This window comes from Mastomys coucha, unplaced genomic scaffold (assembly GCF_008632895.1).
Source record: "Mastomys coucha isolate ucsf_1 unplaced genomic scaffold, UCSF_Mcou_1 pScaffold2, whole genome shotgun sequence".
NCBI lineage: Eukaryota > Metazoa > Chordata > Mammalia > Rodentia > Muridae > Mastomys > Mastomys coucha.
The window spans coordinates 1,758,628-1,778,392 of record NW_022196902.1 but is presented as its reverse complement, the minus strand read 5'-3'; the positions used below and the strand labels follow the sequence as shown (position 1 = coordinate 1,778,392).

At 39.2% G+C, this 19,765-nt stretch overlaps 1 protein-coding gene across 1 annotated transcript in view; it reads left to right on the top strand.

The window, feature by feature from the left end:
- Samd5 (sterile alpha motif domain containing 5) overlaps positions 1-19,765 on the top strand; it is a 420,211-nt gene that overhangs the window by 356,903 nt on the left and 43,543 nt on the right. The gene's annotated exons all lie outside the window — the stretch shown is intronic.

Sequence of the window (19,765 nt, the reverse complement as noted above, 5' to 3'; positions counted from 1 at the left end):
ACACACACACACACACACTGTGTGTGTTTAAAACTGTTGTTTTTAAAACAAAATCCCAAATGTTTGATTTATCAAATGAAGACTCAGGAGCCAGACGCTGTGTGAAAGCCTGCTCATTTAGAGAGGCAGAGTAAGCACCCAGCTGACCTTCCTACTCCACTGACATCCCAGAAAAGTTCTTACTCCTCCACCTTGTCCTCCTCTTCTTTCTCCTCCTCCTCCTCCACCTCTTCCTTCTTCTTCTCCTCCTTCTCCACACTTTCTTAAATAACCTTCAACACACCTTCAATGACCCTTCTTTCTCTTTCTTGGGTTATCCTATGTTCACTCCCTGTCAACTGGTTGCTTGCTCTGTATCTTGACCTATCATTGACTTTACTTATCTCTTGTTTACAGAAAACTCTTAGATTAAATGTGTGTGCTAGGGCTGAGCCACACCACAACAAGAAACAGTTTTTTTTTTTTTCAGTTCATGGTCTCAGGGTTCACAATGTGATCAAATACCCTCCAACATAAAACCTTCTGAGTACAATTAATGTTGCCCATATATACATATGCATAGAGCTAACCACAGGAGAACTTGGGAAACCTATAAGGGGTCTTGTCTTTGAAGAAAACTGATCCTCTATCAGCAGCCACTGTATCTCCTAAACTAGGACTGGAGCATTATGAGCACTTCCCCATGCAAGGTGGAATGTTGACTAGTATGGTCTTGTGCAGTCAGCCAAAGCTGGGAGAATTCCAAAGTTACATATACTTGTAACATCTAGAAGATGCTATTTCAAAGCAGTATTCTGGTCCAGTGCAGGATACTATTGTGTAAACCAGGACAGCCTCAAGCTCTAGATCCTGCTGTCTAAACTAGGACTATAGTAATGAATCACTATACTCAGTTCTATGGACTTTAAGTTACACACTGTTCTGAGGAATATATTGGAGTCTATTGTCATTCTACTACCTCCTACATCATATCTAGACTTTACATACTCTGGCATCTATAGTATCTATAGTACCTGCCCATTGATGCCCTAATAGCTATTGTGTTATTAGACTGGCATCAGGTTATAGTAGTCAGAGAAACCAACCCACAAGAGTAGTAGATGATGACAACTCAGAATGCCCAAGAGAAGTTATCAAGGGCTTCCCTTAAGGGATATCTCCTGTCATCACAAGTATAGCACACTAAGGTATCTTGAGAGACTACATTAATATAACCTTTATGACAGTATGTTTTCATTAATGGTGTGCTATTAGTATTGTTAACCTCTTCTCGTGTCTGATTCATAAGTAAAACTTTATCATACACATGTATGAAGAGGATGAGGCATAGTGTATGTAGAATTTAACAATATCTGTTGTGGTTTGGGGTCTCCACTTGAAGTTTTGAAATGTATTTTATTTTAAGGGAAGACCACTGCACTTTGAGTATGTTCATAAAATTAAAATGTGAAGAAATCAATTGCTATAGTGAACAAGGAAATTGAAATAAAGTCAGTGAGACAATAAAAGGAAGACAAAACAGTCCTGTAATTTGTGGAATACTAGAGTTTGGTTTATACATTGCTGGTGTATTTTGGAAAGGACCTTGGGATGTAGGGGAATATAATAGAATTTTAAGGGCAGTGTCTGTCGTTATTCATTTGTGCAATGTGTACTGGACTGAATGATGAGATTAGAGGTGTAACAGAAGCAATTCCGCTTGAGGATGGAGGGGGGAGGAGACTCTCAAGCCTACAGCTTATTGTTAAAGACAGACAGGCAATACTAGAAGATCTAATGTAAGGAAATGGAGGCTCTAAAAGTGAGAAATCCATTTCTGAATTCTTTTAAGCTTTCTCCTTAGATATGAGGCTGAAAAACTCATCTGTTGTAAATATGCAGGGCTTTCCACAGTGACAGAGTTTAAATTGAAGCAAAACACTGACAGTTTTTGTGAGGGAGAAGCAAAGTCTCACCCTGAGAGCCTGGAGATAGGAGAGTGAAAATGAGCCTTCTACCTTGCCCCATTTCTCCAGGCTCTAACCTGCTTTCAAAAATTCAAAAATTTCAAAACCCCTGCATTTTGTGCCAGCAAAATGGCTCAACAGGTAAAAGCACTTGCCACCTCACCTGAGGACCTGAGTGTTACCCCTAGGTCCTACAGGGTAGAAGAATACCAATTTCTGTATGTTGTCTTCTTACCCATCCACTTGTATACAAATATACACGTGTGCATGCAAGAGTGCACATGTGTGTGTACGTGCACGTACACACACACAATATAAAAACAAAAATCAAACTCTGAATTTTTCTGAAATATATGTTTAAACAAAGGTTTGTTGCTGGGTCACCAACCCTGTCCACCAAGCAAGGACATGACAGCAAATCTGGGTACATGATCTGCAAGCCTCAGCATGAATATGACCAGGACTCAAGTTCTCCTAGTTTGATGATAGTCATCACCCATCCTTTCTCTTTCTTTTCATCTCTCCCTCTGCCCTTTCTTCTTTTCCTTGTTACTTTATTCTCTCTCCTTTTTTTGCCAACACATCAATGGGTTATTGCGAAGTTACTAGTTTCAACATTTTACAGTGGCCATCCTAACAAAACACACACACACACACACACACACACACACACACACACAAGTTTTAACCAGGAGAAAACCACCATGGCTATGACTTCCTCACCCATCATCTGTTTTCCAAGAATGCAGCTTCTCAGGGTCAACATTAGCTTTCCTGTTATGGGGAATATATTCTGACCAACAGATTTATAGCTATGCAAGGCAAATCAATTAACATTTGGTTTATAAATCAAGCCCACAGGAATTTACTTAGAGAGAATTAGTCTCTGGATAGAAGTTTGTTTGCATTGACAAAAGTCATCTTAGGAACCTGTAAATCTAAATGTTAGATATGGAGTTCAGCTCCCCAAAGTCCAGAGCTGAGTTCCTTGAATGTGACCTGCCCTCCATTTCTCAGATGTTGGGGAAGGGCTTGGGTTAGACCTCAGTTGGTAGAGTGCTTGCCTAATATTCACAAAGCTATGACTTTGATCCACAGCACCACATACAGTGGTCCATTGTGGCACATACCTGTAACCCCAACACTCAGAAGGAGAATCATTAAGTCCCTTGTCTACAAACAAAATTTAAGGTCAGTTTGGGATACATGATCCCCTATCTTAAAAAAAAAATCCTTAGATAATACTCCCATCAATTTATTTAAAATAATAATCAGAGACTCGGAAACAGATGAGATAGGAAAGATGCCATTCTCATGTGATGGGGACTGATCTGGAGTAGCCACCACAGAGGCTTGGACTACACTTCAAGATTTTTTCTGGTGGATTTTGTGCTTCCTTAGACATCTGTTTTGTTTTTTTTCCCATAGTACTCCTCTCTGGGGTTCTGAAGCCATCACTCTAAGTCACTTAAGCCACTGCAAATTTCTGAGAGTAATTCACATATTTGAAGTACTGAATATGTTAGAAACTGCAGTTAGTATTTCCCATTCTCACATCCCCACTGTGAGATAGATGGTATTATATCCACCTAGTGGAGGAATATGAGGATTGGAGCATTTGAGTAACTTATCCAAAGTCATGGAGTTATTCAATCAGGAAGTGAGAACATGAAGCCAGAATTATTCTATAGTACTCCTGTCCTTAACTGCTCATCAAGTTCATCATTATTTTTTAAATCTTTTAAGACTTATTTTATGCTTATGAGTGTTTTGCCTGCATGTATGTTTGCGCACTGAGTGTATGTTGTATGCTGCCCACGGAGGACTGAAGAGAATGTAGGATCCCCTGGAAATAGAGGTACAGATGGTTGTAAGCCACCATGTGGATACTGGGGATCCAACCTAGATTTTCTGCAAGAAGATTAAAATGCTCTTAACCACTGAGCTTCCTATCTATCCCCACTATTTTTATTCTACAAATGAATAGGAAAAATGTAAGATTATAACCAAAATCACATGGATACTAGCCACGGAATTGGGGTGGTCACATAGTGGCAAAAGTGTATGCTGAGAAAGCAAGACAACTGCATGCAGGTCCCTATCAGGCAGAAAAAAGCCAAGCAAGGAGGCAAGTGTGGTAAACCCAGCAATGTCATTGTGGAGGCAGGCTAGTCAAGGTGACATGGTCAAGGTGACGTCATGTTTTTCTCTTATCACTTCTTGTTATTAAAAATTATTTTGTGGGCATGAATTGACAGACAACATGACTCATTTAAAACCAGTTTCCCAATCTAATCATCAAAATAGGACGTGGTTATGTTTGGCAAGAAGGGAAGCTGCCAGGAAGTGCCCCGGGCATGGGCCCTGCCTTCCCTTACAGCTGCTGAAATAGTATCCATAATATATTGTCATTTAGAGGTGGCAAAGTCCTTAACAGCTGTGAACATTACAAGTGCAACAATAAAATATGATTTTTCTCCCCTGGAAAATGCCCTTGTTACAATGCTTCAAAAATGAGTTAGAGATGATTTCTTTGTTGCCCCCATGGACCTTTCCCTGGAATGTATTCAAGGCTTTCTGTAGCTTGCATCCTTATAAATTTATTCTTGTCAGGCCTGGCCATGTATCAGGCTCCCAGAGTGAAATATAGGAATGAAAATGGAAGTGGCATCAGGTGCTGACACGCTCGCCAGAGGAATTCAGAATGAGGCAGGCGGACCAAGCAGTGGACCCGGGACAGAAGATCGCAGGTGGCATCTGCTGCTTCCGTCTCAGCCCTACCACTCTTCAGATGCCACAAAACTGAGCAAATGAGTGTAATGAGAGGCTTGATCCCATTACCCTGCCTTGGCTTTGCAGCCATTCATACATCTCAAAATAATAATGAAAGCACATGGTGCCTGAACATAGGAGATAGAAAACCAGAAAGAGCTGCCAGCTAATCTGACCTTGGCTGTGAGAGAAAAATCAGATCACCTAAAAGATGGAATGATTGGCTCTGGTGGTGTCCGGGTGGTAGCACCCTACTACCAGAGAGATTTGTAAGGACAGTGGGCAATCAGCACTCAGAGTTCATTAGCAATAAGCAGAAGGGATATGTTATGTGTAGTTTTAGCAAATCTATTGTCTTATAAGATTTCCCTCAAGTCTTATATAACCTCTCTGGAATTAACATGGTCTCTATATAATCTGACTTCCTGAGGACTCTGAGGAACTTTACTATTTTCCTGCTGCTTTATAAAATCCCCAAATAGGTCCTAAAAGATGTGATGATTAAGATTGACCAACAACTTCATAAGACTTCGTTCCATGTAGAAGATGAACCTCTAGGCATATCTGTAGAAGATTATCTAGATTAGGTGCAGTGAGATGGGTAGACCCACTCTGAATGTGGGTGGCACCATGCTGAGGGCTGTGGTTGTACAGCATGTAAACATATAAAGGGGTGGTTTGCTGAGAGCCAGTATTCATCTCTTTCTCTGCTTCCTGATAGTGGGTGCAAGATGACCAGACTATTGTTCTCCTATTACCATGGTTTTCCTCCTGTTACAAACCTCAGAATTATGGGCCAAAATAAATTCTTGAGTTGGTTTGCCAGGATTTATATCACAGCAGTGAGAAAAAAGAGCTAAGATGATAAGTTTAGAGGACTCCTTCCACTTTTGCTGAAGTTCAAAGGAATAAATCTACTAAAATAAACCGCTATTGATCACACAGGATGTAACATATTTACATGGAAGTATCATTGGAAGAGGAAGTTCAGAAACATGTAGCAGAATTTTCCCTGTCCAATTCATTTAAATATTAATACAAGAAGCCTGTGTGATTGGACATGGAAAAGGAAGGCAGAAGTAAGAGTTTCAAGGTCAGGGAGAGAAAAAGAAAAGGAAGGAAGATGGAGGAAGAGGAACATGATCCAGATCCTGAGTGGCTTTAAAGAGCCACAGGTAGCCATGAATAGCATGAAAAGGATAGAATGATTGTGGTAGCTTGTCTAATCTAGGTGGGCAGCTTGTACCATTATCAATTGGCTCTGAAGTTATTGTGTGAGCATCTTGTGAATTGAGAATTTATTGATATGTAAATCTGACTGATTAATTCTAAGCTTCGAGAGTTTTGATTTCCTGGGTTAAGAGGATTTGTGACAGCTAGCCACAGGGCTGGATAGTTGAGAAGGAACAAGCAGTTCTGAGGCAGGCAAACCTGAGCTAGGAAATGCGCTGCTTGGAGCTAACCTAGAGGTGGTGAGAACTCTGGGGCAGAGAGTAACTGTGTAGAGCGCGGGATGGTGCCATTTTTTTTTTTTTTAATATTTCCCGGCAACAGAAACCTATATAGGACAGCAGAAAATAAGGGCCCAAAGGCAATTATAAAGGGAAATAGGTGATTTTTAGTTAGTTAGATGGTCTTGGCAAAACAAGGTTCTGGACATGAGTTTACTTTTCTTTGATTAATGAACATTCAATAAGAAAAGAGGATGGCTGTCTTCTGAAAGATCTGATCTTTAGATAAATAAGGGAACATCAGAAAGAAGCCTCATGCAGCATGGACACACCCAGATGCTGCAGTTTCCTATCTCATTGTGGGTGCCTCAACAACCCAAATCCATCTATAACACATTTATTGAGTTTGCTATGTGGCAAGTTGGAGTGTGTGAGGGACACAATGACTTAGGCCTGGTTCCTGCCTCCTGTAGCTCCTAATCACCACAGAGACACGCTAGTAATAAGTTGAATGCCAAAAGACAAGGAATAAACCCTGATCTGGGCTGAGGGTGCTCAAAGATGGAGCCATTCACATTGCCGGTTGACTGGAAGACAGTTCCATGATGCCAAACAAGTTGATCTCCGTCTCTCATGGGAGTGCATACTTGACCTGTAGAGCAGGAGTCTCAGTGGGATGATGGAAACATCTTGGCTAGGGTGAAGCAAGAAAGAATGGAAGAAAGAATTACCTAAAAATTAAACTGATAACAGAAAGAGCAACAGGTTATGGTTTCCAAATCAGTAGTGTGAGAGTAATAAATATTCTCCTGGGTAAGATATTATGGCATAACATTTCCTCATAGAAAAGAATACTAGGAGAATATAAAGGCTTTATACAATTAATAAGCCTATAAATTAACCAGCAGTTTGTCCTTTGACAATTTTGGCCACAACCAAGTATCCTCCAAATATTCACTCACCAGTAACGAGACCCTAATAGGTGTTACAATGTTGCAAGCCTCAGTAGTATAGTGCTCAGAGGCTACTCACAGAGGGCCACATCTCATCTGATTTACAGAAATGCTCAGCTGTCATTAACTACATAAGGCTTGAATAGTGTTGATCCCCTCCGCACCCTGTCAAGGTAGAGGTAGCGGTCCATGAGGCCTCACCTTTTCCTGAAGCTCTCCAGGCATTTAATGGTTTCTCCAGCTGTGCAACCCCTGCTGAGTTATCCACGCTTCTATCAATAACCAACACCTCACCCGTGTTCCTGTTAGTAACCCTAATTAAACTCATTGGTTGACAAAAGAGAGAAAAAAAATTAACCCATAGTCATTGAAATCTTGTGATTCAAAGGTAGCCAACCAACTAATATAATAATGTGAGACTGGATTTAGATTTGTTTGTAAAGGGAATGAATGCATTGGGTAGAAGAAATTGCATCAAGTACTGTGGGAGTTGTATCTCAGTTTCTACAAAGAAGTTAGCTCTCAGAGTGTCTGCGAGTAATATTGACAGTCCACAGACATGACTCTCAGTTGGAACCATAGGGACCTGACATATTCATGCCAGTCCCAAACTTGCTCCTAACATAGCCATTTCCTCGTATTCCAAATTACCATTTACTAGAGAAGAAACCAAGGCCCCAGGGCATGGAGTGATTGGCTGGAAGCCACACCATTAGTAGACACACCACGGCTGTGGTCTCTACCCCAAGCCAGCACTCTTTGCATAACACCCTATGTTTAGGGTTTGCCTGGGAGTCCTAGTTGGAATAATGATACCCGGCCATTTTCTTTGCTCATTTAAGTAAAAAATGTCCTTTGTGAAGCTTGTGGGGAGCAACAGCTATCCCCACCAAGGCTGGTGGAGAGCCCCAAGGAGTATGCCTTGCTCCCCTTGAAGTTCAGTTTGGAAGCAATCCAGAGAAGTCACCTAAATTATCCAAAGTGAGTTTAGCTGGGCTTACTTACAGATAAATAGGTGACGGGTAGCTTATAGGATAATGGACAACTTAGCCACGGCTACACCACTGAAAACAGTGTTTCTCTCTCCTCCAGCACCATAAACTGCCTATAGCCCAGTGTTTCTCAACCTGTGGGCCATGACCCCTTTAGGGAACACATATCAGATACCATGCATATCAGATATCCTCCTCAAAATTGTAGTTACAAAGTAGCAGAGAAATAACCTCACGGTCGAGAGTCACCGCAACACGAGGGACGATATTAAAGGGCCACAGAATTAGGAAGATGGAGAACCAGTGCAGAGACTCTTTGGAACGGGTGGGGCCTCACAAGCTCCTTCCCTCCTCCACAAGCCAAATCTTCTGCAAGTCATATTCAGGTAAGTCATCATAGCTCTGTGAGTTCTGGCATGAAATGGCCGGGTCATGCCCAAAAGACGGGGTTCCACAAGGCTCCGCTCCTTCTCCAGCTCCTATGCTCTTTCCAACCCCTCCTTTATGATAGTCTTTAGACCTTTGAGGGAGGACTATGTTTTAACATTTGGAACTGACCCTTCCACAGTCATCTTAGTCTCTATAATGATTGCAACTCACTGGAAAAAGAAGCTTCTCTGATCAAAGTTGTCAGTGGCAGCAACCTATGGCAGAAACATAACTATGCATAAGGCAAAACTTGACCGTCACACCGTGCGCATTTAGCTAAACCACAACTGTAGCTTCCTATGGATTCCATTTCTGAGAGTGATTATCTATCCACCTTTAGGGAGATAGAGTCTGGGTTGTATCATTAAGTTGGTATTTCTGCCCTGAAAGTGCATAGAAGGGACAGAAACTTCTAGATAGGAATTTTTTTTTTTTTTATCAAAAACACCAGTGACCCAACCATTAAATAATAGCATCTTTTGAAGTTCTTCATACTTCCTATTATACCATAAACTTTGTTTTCTCTTTTAATTTCTGATTCAGAAAATATTTTAGCTCCAAGTTCTCACTTTCAATCATCTTGTTTTACTCATTGAAAAGGCTATAGCTAATCTTTAGGAACATGTACATATATACATTCCTATATGCATATATACATATATGCATAAACATATAATCAAGCAAGTAATGTCACTCGACATTGAATCATAAAACCACATTGATTAATGAGTATGAAAATCAAATAAGATAATATGTATTAACCTTGAGTTGAAAATTATAAATCAATTCCTCAGGCAACCTGTTAATGGCCAGCTCTGGACTAGATCCATTTTGGATTATTCATATTGCCTAAATATACAAGAGGTGTAGGACTCTAGTTAAGCTGAGAAGGGATGGAGAGTATTCAAGGTAGATGCACAGGTCCTACAGTCTGTTTATAAGGCTTATAGAGTATGTATAGATACTTAATTCTTTGCTGCCATTTAAATCTGAGAAGCTACTGAAGTACGTTTTTAAACACGTGTATTTAAAAATATACCTGACAAGGCTAGTTTTGTATATAGTCCTTTCACACACTTTGTAAGTTTTGTACTTAAATAAATAATAGTTATATAAATGTGGGCATTCCTCTTGTATTCTTGATCTACAGCAACAGTAGAGTCTGTAGAGATATGTATGGTCTCCACTGTGCCCCCAGACCTTGGCACTTCCTCCAGTCTTACTCTCCCCATCCACATTGGCACATTTGGCATATTATTCAAGTTTCATATTTATAGTCACTTGAATCATGTTCTCTGAGTATGGAGTGATTTTAAGAGTTTCAGGAAAGTCTTCCCCCATTAAAAAAGAAAGCTCTTCTATTTGCTTTCTGGAACTTCAGTTAATGTTTAACAGCCAATATGCAACAGTTAAATAGACAAGCTCACACTACAGGCACAGTAATTATTCCTACAAAACTCAAATCGCTGCATTGCTCAACTGGGTTGACCTCCAGAAGAGATTTTAGAAGAGCCCAAGGAAGACTGCTGTCCCTTCCTCCAGGACAGCGAAGGGTCTTGGAGAAAGAAAGAGCAATGAAATTGAGAGGCACACAGCATCTGCTTGATCATGGCTGGCCTTTGTGTCATTCATAGGGGCAGTCTTAGCCCCTATGAAGTCTGGATGACTAAGTCCTAATCTGCATTTTCCCAAAGCTCCACTGACAGTCTGCACCATGGAGCCATCGTGATTGTGGAATGAGTGCAGAGGAAGGACCATATCTGCCAGGCTTCCAAAGAGGACGGAAAAGGAGTTGGAAGGATGTAATACATGGCTACGATACACTCAAATAGCTCATGCCAACCAGAGATTACAATTGTTTCCCTGATGTTGAGTTGATAGGGGTTTATAAGCCACAATGCATTCTCTGAGACACACAGGGAATGTGCAAAACCTCACTGGGAAATGAGCCAATTCTGCTATTTTGTCTTCTGTCATTTCACTGCTGATGTAAATGCATGCACACAGGTCACTCATAATGAGCAGTGTGCAGCGGTAAAACCAGCCCTTGTAATGAACGTTGTGGCCCTGGGATGTGATGTGGAAATAGGTGACATATGAGAAAGGTGTCTAATGGAGGCTTGGTCAGCAGGTCATCTACCAAAGGAAAATGAGGAACTAGAGTAGTTTCCGAGACAATTCTAGAAAAGCAGAGATGCGATTTTCTCACTAATCATTCCAGTTATTTATGCTATTCTAAATGGGAGCAGCTCGCCTTCTCTAACACAGCATGCCAACTGCTTCCTAGAAGATCCGTGGAAGGACAGGAGACAGATGATTCCCTGGGTTACCTAGAAATGCCATGCCATTCACTATTAATATTTTAGAGGATAAGATTAATAGCTGGTCCTTAGGGAAACTATTATTCTATACAAATACTTTGACTAATCAGGTTTTATTTATGATGAAGATAAACAGACTAAACTTTGTTATATACATATGTTAATTTGTTATTCATACAACAGGCTTTCTGAGTGCTCAAAACTTGGCTTATTTGAAGCAGGCATATTACTGTGCTTACTCATAGAATGAATACTGCTAATCCCTTTGACTGTGTTGGCAGGATTCAAAGCATAGTGTCACTAAGTCCTAACTGTACCATTCTGATTGAAACACTTAATAGTTCTGTTCATTAGTTTCTTTGTCTGGGAAATCGGATAATAGCAATCTCAAAGAGATAGGAAAATTAAACTATCATATATGTGTATATATATATTAAGACTATATACTCTTATTGGTTCTTTGATTGTATTTATTATACACTATATTTTGGTCACATTTGTTCCTAACTCCTTCTTATCACCCCTTCCTACTCACTCAATTTTGTGTCCTTTTCCTTAAAAAAAAAAGTTTTAGTAGGTTAGATATGTAAAGAATGCATGGAGACCTGGGTTCAATCCCCAGCACTACATAAACCATGTGTAGTGGTACACACTTAAAATGTCACGCTTAGTAGGAAGAGACAGAAAGGCCAGAAGTTCAAGACTGTCCTTGGCTACATAGTTGTTCACTGCCAGTCTGTACTGCATGAGACCCCATCAAAAAAGCAAAAGAATGAATGAATGAATGAAAGTCTTAAAAAGAACAGTGCCTAGTCTAGAGTATGCAGTCAGGTGATATTTTTTTATTCATTTTTATCTCTCTATACCCATGTGTTCATAGAAGTCATAAGAGTTAATTGAAATAGTACATTATCTAAAGTATACTTATCTCACTTTTGAATGAGTGGGCAGAACTTTATACAGATAAGGCAGCTGTCAACCAACATCACTTTGGAGCTCAGAAAGGACTGCTCTATGTCTATAGAAGAACTTACATGGCTTCCTCTGAGGCTTAAGCTCATTCTTATCACTGGTTGTAATACATTAAGAGATACTACTCAAGCAAAGCATTCAGTCTCACTCTTTGTTGTTCTCTTAAAAGCCACCTCCATAGTTAATCGTCTATGTTTCTTTTGGGTATATAAATACTTTTGAAATATGTAAGCTGTTCTGAAAATCATAGTACAGTTTAAAAACATGAAATAAACAATACTACTAATAGAGAGGCTGAGATAGGAGAAGTAAGATTTCGAGACCCTTATCTTATACCCAACCAGACACTGTCACGAACAAACAAGCTGAAAGTGTATATAGATTGTACAATATTGGACCTATTTCTTCAATTACCAAATTAGAGAGACCCTTGGGTGACAGTCAACAAATTTCTAACTCCTCATATTTTTGGATTTCAATTGATAAGGATATGTTGGTAATATTAATTTTCCTAGTAAGATATTAAGAAAAAGTAATTGTCATTTCCTGTTGTTTTTGTTGTAAGAGGTGGAATTAGGTTTGTGTGGATTTGTTGAAAGATTACTTTATTGCTTCTTCTAGGGTGTAGTTTTGCTCCTTATGTTGATGTTTTCCATCTATTATCCTTTGTGGGGCTGGATTTATGGAAAGATATTGTGTAAATTTTGTTTTGTCGTGGAATGTCTTGTTTTATCCATCTATGGCAATTGAGAGTTTTGCTGGATATAGTAGCTTGGGCTGACATTTGTGTTCTTGTAGGGTCTGTATGACATCTGCCCAGGATCTTCTAGCTTTCATAGTTTCTGGTGAGAAGTCTGGTGTCATTCTGATAGGCCTGCCTTTATATGTTACTTGACCTTTTTCCCTTACTGCTTTTAAAACTCTTTCTTTGTTTAGTGCATTTGGTATTTTGATTATTATGTGACAGGAGGAATTTCTTTTCTGGTCCAGTCTATTTGGGGTTCTGTAGGCTTCTTGTATGTTCATGGGCATCTCTTTCTTTAGGTTAGGGAAGTTTTCTTCTATAATTGTGTTGAAGATATTTACTGGCCCATTACATTGGGAGTCTTCTCTCTCTTCTATACCTATTATCCTTAGGTTTGGTCTTCTCAGTGCTTCCTGGATTTCCTGGATGTCTTGGGTTAGGAGATTTTTGCTTTTTGCATTTTCTTTGACTGTTGTGTCAATGTTTTTTATGGTGTCTTCTGCCCCTGAGATTCTCTCTTCTATCTCTTATATTCTGTTGGAGATGTTTGCATCTATGACTCCTGATTTCTTTCCTAAGTTTTGTATCTCCAGGGTTTTCTCTCTTTCTGATTTCTTTATTGTTTCTATTTCCATTTTTTAGATACTGGATGTTTTTGCTCATTTCCTTCACCTGTTTGTTTGACGTTTGTAACTCTTGTATCAAGTTTGAAGAAGAAGACTTTATAAGTTACTCTTTCTCTGAGATGAATGCTTTTCCAAATTATCACAGCTAATGAACCAAATTCTTACCCTCATCTAATGTCTGTGCCACCCTCCAAGCAGAACCATTGTTCATTGAAACAGTTGGTGAATGACTTTATGGATAGACCATCTTAATACATACACCATTCCTTAAACCTGTTTCTGTGGGCTGAAATTAAAGTCACTCACTCAAGTCAAATAGCTTTGACCATAGCAGGAAGTCTGTATCCAAAAATCGTGCCTACAATTCATTTCTTGGTGCAGCAAAACTATCAACTCTCAGCTTAGCTTTGATGGAGGTAAAATCATTTGATGATTTGAGGGTCATTGAATTACAGCCTTATTACAATGAAATCCAATGTCTAAAAATTGTTCTTATTTTGGGCTTATACCACAGTAAGAGTCAAGATTTTAAACTCTACTAAATACAAAACAAACAAAGAAAAAGACTTTATATATTTATGTAGTGATGTATTATTTTGAAATATACAGTTAATATGTTTGGAGTTATTTAAAATTTATATTGAGAAAAATGTATTTTCACTATTGCTGTAGATGAGAATCTACATAAGACTATTAAATTGATTGTTGTTTTATACCAAATAACTTTTATAATACTTATTTTTATTGTTATACTATTTTATAAATTTTAACAAATATGACAAAAAAGATATTGTAGATGTTGAAGGGGGGTTTCTGGGAGGAATTGGGGTATAAAAGGGAAACAAGAATGTGATTTAATTCTATTTACTTAAAATATGTTTTTAAATGTTAACAAATTCAAATAAATTGAAATTATGTAATTTTTCCCATCATAATGCAATAAAAGTTAAAAAAAAAGGAGAGGGATGTTACTCATTCTATTATGATTTCCTCCCATTCTGGTTTACACAGATGATTTTTATATTGCTACAGATCCTTCCTACTCTCCTATGGGTACTGAGAATCTTGTGCCAAGCTGATTCCTCTGTTTCAAAGAGTTGAACAAACCTAAAACTGACTCTAAGAATGGAGACTAGACTGTGACTGCCCCTGTCTTCAGCTTTTAGTCACTCTCTAGGCAGTGCTAGGAGGCATTAGATGCCACAGCATGCCTGCTGCAGGTAAACTGTTGCCAGTCAATTCTTTATTCATTCATTCATTCATTCATTCATTCATTCACACTAACTTCCTGCTTCATTTTAAACTTTTCACTAAGGCAAGAACTACTGAGGATTGGCATGCAAATCTGTCATTTGATCTCCCCACACATGCACATTCACACATGTACATGAATGAATACCTATGTGTCAAAGATACTTTACAAAAACTAGGTGGACTGTAACCCAGCCCTAATGAACATGAGCAAACTCTGAGACTGTGTAGACCTTAATGTAGTTGTACAGAATTCTCTACTGTCCCTCTTTCACATGTAGAACCACAAAGCTCATTTGCAAAGTCCTGCATTCTGGGCAGCACATAACAATGAAGCAGTCTTCCTATGATTTCCTGACTTATTTTTGACGGTGGGAAGCTTTTTCTTCTCAGAGCCCACATTAACCTGTGAGCAGACAAAGGATCCACAAGCACTTTGGGAAAACTCATCAGAAGGGCTGGTTCCTTTTCCTTGTAGCTGTCATCTGTGATTCATGCTAATGAAAGAATTTTTTCTTCTCTTAATATGATTCTAACTGTGAGAAATAGTCTGTGATCTTGCATTCCATATATACCACCTAATCCTGAGTGATAAATTTCTTTTTACAGTATAATATTTGTTATTACGAGAATGTCTTCCTCTTATACAATGTCTTTCAATTTCATTCAGCCCCTGATCATCACTGACCCACCTTCTCCTCTTCCACCCACTCCTCCCTCAAGCTTGTCCTCTTGTTTCTTTATAAACAACTGAGTCCAATCTGTGTTGGCCATGCATGTGTGGGTATAGAGGCATTCACCAGAGCATAGGCAACCTGTTGGAGCCTCACTCTTAAAGATAAGTAAAGGACACCAACTGTCAATCAGTGAGAGTCCATGAACCCCAAGCCCCTCCATGCTAGAATGTTGGCTAGGTTGGTCTTCTGCAAGTCTTCTGCAGACTAAAAGATTCTTGTGAGCCTGTGAGTACAATGGTCTTAGCATAGCCAGAAGACACTGATTTACTGCATTCTTAATTGACCCGTGGCTACTGCAATCTTACCGCCCTCTCTTCCATGATGTTCCCTGGGCCTATTAGGAGTGAAGAAGCCTACAGAGGTCCCATTTGTGACCGAGATCTCCAAGAACACTTATTCTCTGTATTTTGATCAATTGTGAGTTTCTGGATTAACCACTGTTCACTGCACAAAGAAACTTCTTTGGTGGGGCCTGATGTATATAAATACACATTTGTAAAAAAGTTTGATGATGTGTCCACTTATTGAAATAATAGTAATAGGTTCATTCCTAAGTCCTATGAGCTTGTCAGTCATGGGTTCTTGGCCATATTTACCATAGCAGGCATGTGTTTTCACTTGAGGAGGAGGCCTTAGACCCAATCAGAAGGCAGCTGGTTATCCCTATAACATCCATGCCACTGGTGCACTTATGGGCCTGTCTTGTCAGGCCTATTCTATTAAACATGCAGAGTTTATTATAACTTGAAAGTTTCACATCTGGTGGAGATTGTTGATGACTTTTCTCTCCAAATAGCTGGTTGGTGTCTTGTGGTGCTGAAAAAGCTAGCCTGTCGAGAGAAGCTTCCTTATGAACACTAGCTCAAATTCTCCATGTTCTATAACCACAACATAGGGTGTCTAGAATGATGAACTTTAGCCATATATACATATATATGTGTATACATATATATAAATGTATATATATTAAAAATTATGGAAGTCACAAATGTTTCAAAATTTTTCCCAAGGCTCTCCATAAAGCTAGTTAAAAAGATGTGCCTAATAAACACTTGGGTGACTGGTAAGATGGACCAGTGGGTAAAGATGGTTGTCTCCAAGTATGACTGTAGTCCAGAACCCATATGGTAGAAAGAGAGAATTAACTCTCAAGATTTTCCACATGTATTACTTGCCACATAGGTGTGCACATGTGCATAAATAAATAAATGAGTGTAATACTTTTTAAAATAAAAAAAATTCTGGCCAAATTGCAAAGCATCAGCTCTATAAGACCTCTAAGAATCTATTTTCCAGAAATGATCTTTAAGGCCATAACCTTATTCACCATCTATAACATCAAAGGATAAGCAGTGATGTTAATTATTTTCTCTATGAGGTCAGACCTTCAAGAGGAGTGGCAAATCTTGAGCATACAATTATAATGGAGCCACTGTTCCATGGCTAATTACTTATTAGTCATTTCATTGCTAATTTGATTAATATCATTACTATAAACCTTTATGTTGATTTTGTAAAATGCATTACAAGATAGGTCAATATCCTGGCCCTCATTATATGGATGGAGAAAGAAGATGTAAAAACTTAATCTGATTGATTACCTCAAGGTCATCCTCTATGGTAATGATAAAACAAAATAAAAATTTGTCCTACCCAATGTCTAACACAGTGAAGAGATCTTCTGATTGGTGACATTAGAAACTAAAGAAGGGTATATTTTGGTTAAATATGTACTTTACTACAAATTAAGAAATTATGCATAGCCAGCAGCATATTTTAGCAACTCTCTCAATGTAGTAGATAAACCTGCATACATGGAATCTTATTTAATGGCATATTTATATAGGAAATGAGTAGTAGTTTGCAATATTCTGATGGATATTAGATTTATTTATTGTAAAGTTTCTAATATTAGGTCTGGAGAAGTAACTTGGTGGTTAAATCACTTGAAGCTTTTACAAAGGACTAGAGTTCAGTAATCATCATCCACAGTGGACAGCTCCTTGTACTCCAACTTCAGGGGATTCAATACCCTCCCCTACACACACACATACACACACACACACACACACACACACACACACATACACAGAGAGAGAGAGAGAGACAGACAGAGAGAGAGAGAGACAGAGACAGAGAAAGAGACAGAGAGACAGAGAGACAGAATCCTTTCATTTTAATTATAAGATCACTTAATATACTAATAGACTGTGTAGATTTCCAAGTTAGTGCCAAAATATGGAGACTTTGATGGTCCATTGATTCAAGTGGTACTGATTGTCTTGACTGACCCTCTGTTTCTAATTACCTCTTCATAGTTTCCTATAAATTAAGCTAAGGAGCTTAGGATTAACTGGCTGGTTTTTCCTACTTTTGCACAACTGCCGTGCGCATCCCTTCTCTCCATCAAACACAATGAACTTTGAAAGAAATTTTACATGTTGGGCCAACCTATCACATCACCCCTAGGTATATACATTAGCACTTAATGAAAATCAGGCACTGTTATTTTAAAACACAATTTATAAACATTTTATTCCAAAAATAAGTTTTGGAATAAACTGTATAAAACATAGGTGAGTAAAACTGAAAATAAATAAATAAATAAATAAATCAGCTCTAATGTCACCACCCAGGGATAAGCACTGTCAAAGTTTTGGTCTATAGTTTGATAAGGCCTCCAAGATGAAAAATGAAAGTTCAGATCATCTTAAAAGCACAATCTTGTAAGTCTTACATGAATGATATAAAATGAGCCGAGACCCCAGATCTTAGATGATTTTAAATAAAGGACAAAGTAAATAAACTTTAGCTCATTTCCCCAAATCTAAGGACCCATGAGATGCTTTTCTTATTGATTTTTGCTAGGCCTGGTCACACCCTGGGTCTTCCATCACCCAAGTTTTCCTCTTATTGAGATAAAGCAGTGTATAGTTATCCTAACTGCTCTCAGAAAGCCCCTTCTTTGAAACCCACTAAATTCTGAACAGCTCAAGCACAGTACGGCCTCTGCTCATTTTATATCCCTATGCCTAGTGTACAGTATAAGATGCTTTGGAAGTGTGAGAAGATGTATTTAAACTATTTTAGCCATGAACCGTTTGCAGAGCCTACCGTCAAGTGTTTCTGGGAGAGACAGCAACACAGCATCCTGTGCGAAGCTGCCAGAGATTTAGGGATGTGTTTTAATGAGGATGAAAGACTCATTTCTGGAGGCTTTCCACTATAATTATTCTTGCATCTCTACAAAACTCGGTCTTCCTCTTTGAATTCCTTTTGATTTCCTTTCTGCCTTCCGGAAGCCTCAGTAGGACCTGGAGGCCATCCACGGGCAGAAAGTTCTGTTTCTCATTGATTTTCTTTGTTTGTACCTGTGAAGTTACACTCATTTTTTTTTCATCCACGCCCAACACTTCCATTCCTCTCTGGTGAGATGAGGGAGTCAGAGTCAATGGCTATAGATCCTCTTTCTGCCCAAACTATCATCCCTTAAATGTTTTGAGGAAAGAGAAAGCCAGGGCTGGAAAGCAATTCATCTAGTGAGTGCAGCTGACAGGTGCCTGAAGCAGCAAATCACTCTTGGAAGAACAGGTTCTTTGCTGATGCTTGGCTGCAGCACTCTGGCTGGGAAGAGCAGTGGGCAGAGTGCTCCGTGAGTCTTTCCTGGCAAGCATCAGTGAGATAAGTAAACGTATTTATATAAACTCCTTCCCTCGCCTATCAGAAAGCATGCAGTGCAGACATCCAGGGAAATCTTGCTACATTTAAGTCCTTTTTTTTCTAACATTGATGCAATGGATTTCTTTTGACGTTCTACAGGAGGCCAGCTTTAACTTTGACAGAAATGATTGTAGCAAAGCTTCCTATTTTAGGCTGTCAGCCGTATTCAGGGAATTGAGGTGTCTTTGCCTGGGCTATCAAGTTTTTTTCAAAGCTCCCTGTGTGTAATAGCAAGCACGGCTGCTCCCTCTCTCCTCTAGAATATTTTGATGTGTTAGGTCTGTGTATATCTGATCGATCCTCCTTCCACCTCACAAATGGATACTGAATTCACAGAAATGGAGAGAACAAAAGTGCCTCCCCTAAAATTTCAGTCACCAGATTGCTTTTCAGTTTAAGAACTAGTCTCCTGAGACAGGCTCCACTTCCGAGTTTAAATGGTTCCCACAGAACAAAAGATTCTGGGTCCATCCAAAGGTCTTAGACTACTACCCTGGAGTACGTGGCTCCAGCAGCATATGAAGTCAGTAACCTTGAAACCCACTCATGGGCACATGGCTCAGCTCCTCACTGCATCTTGTTAACATTTCCTACTAAAACTACCTTCCTATATTATTGTTGCTGGCTTTGGTAAGACTAGTTGATAACGGCAGTGGATGCCCCACGGCTAAGAGAGGTTTGAAGTATTCCTCTCCTCCTGTGCATCTTTCTGAACCTCTTGGATAACCAGCCTTTCGATGAGTCCTACATGGATTCTGTCTATCAAGAACACAAGAATCCCCAAGACTGGGAACAATGTCAGGGTCACCTAGAACAATAACGTCTTAGAATTTTATTGCTATAAAAAGAC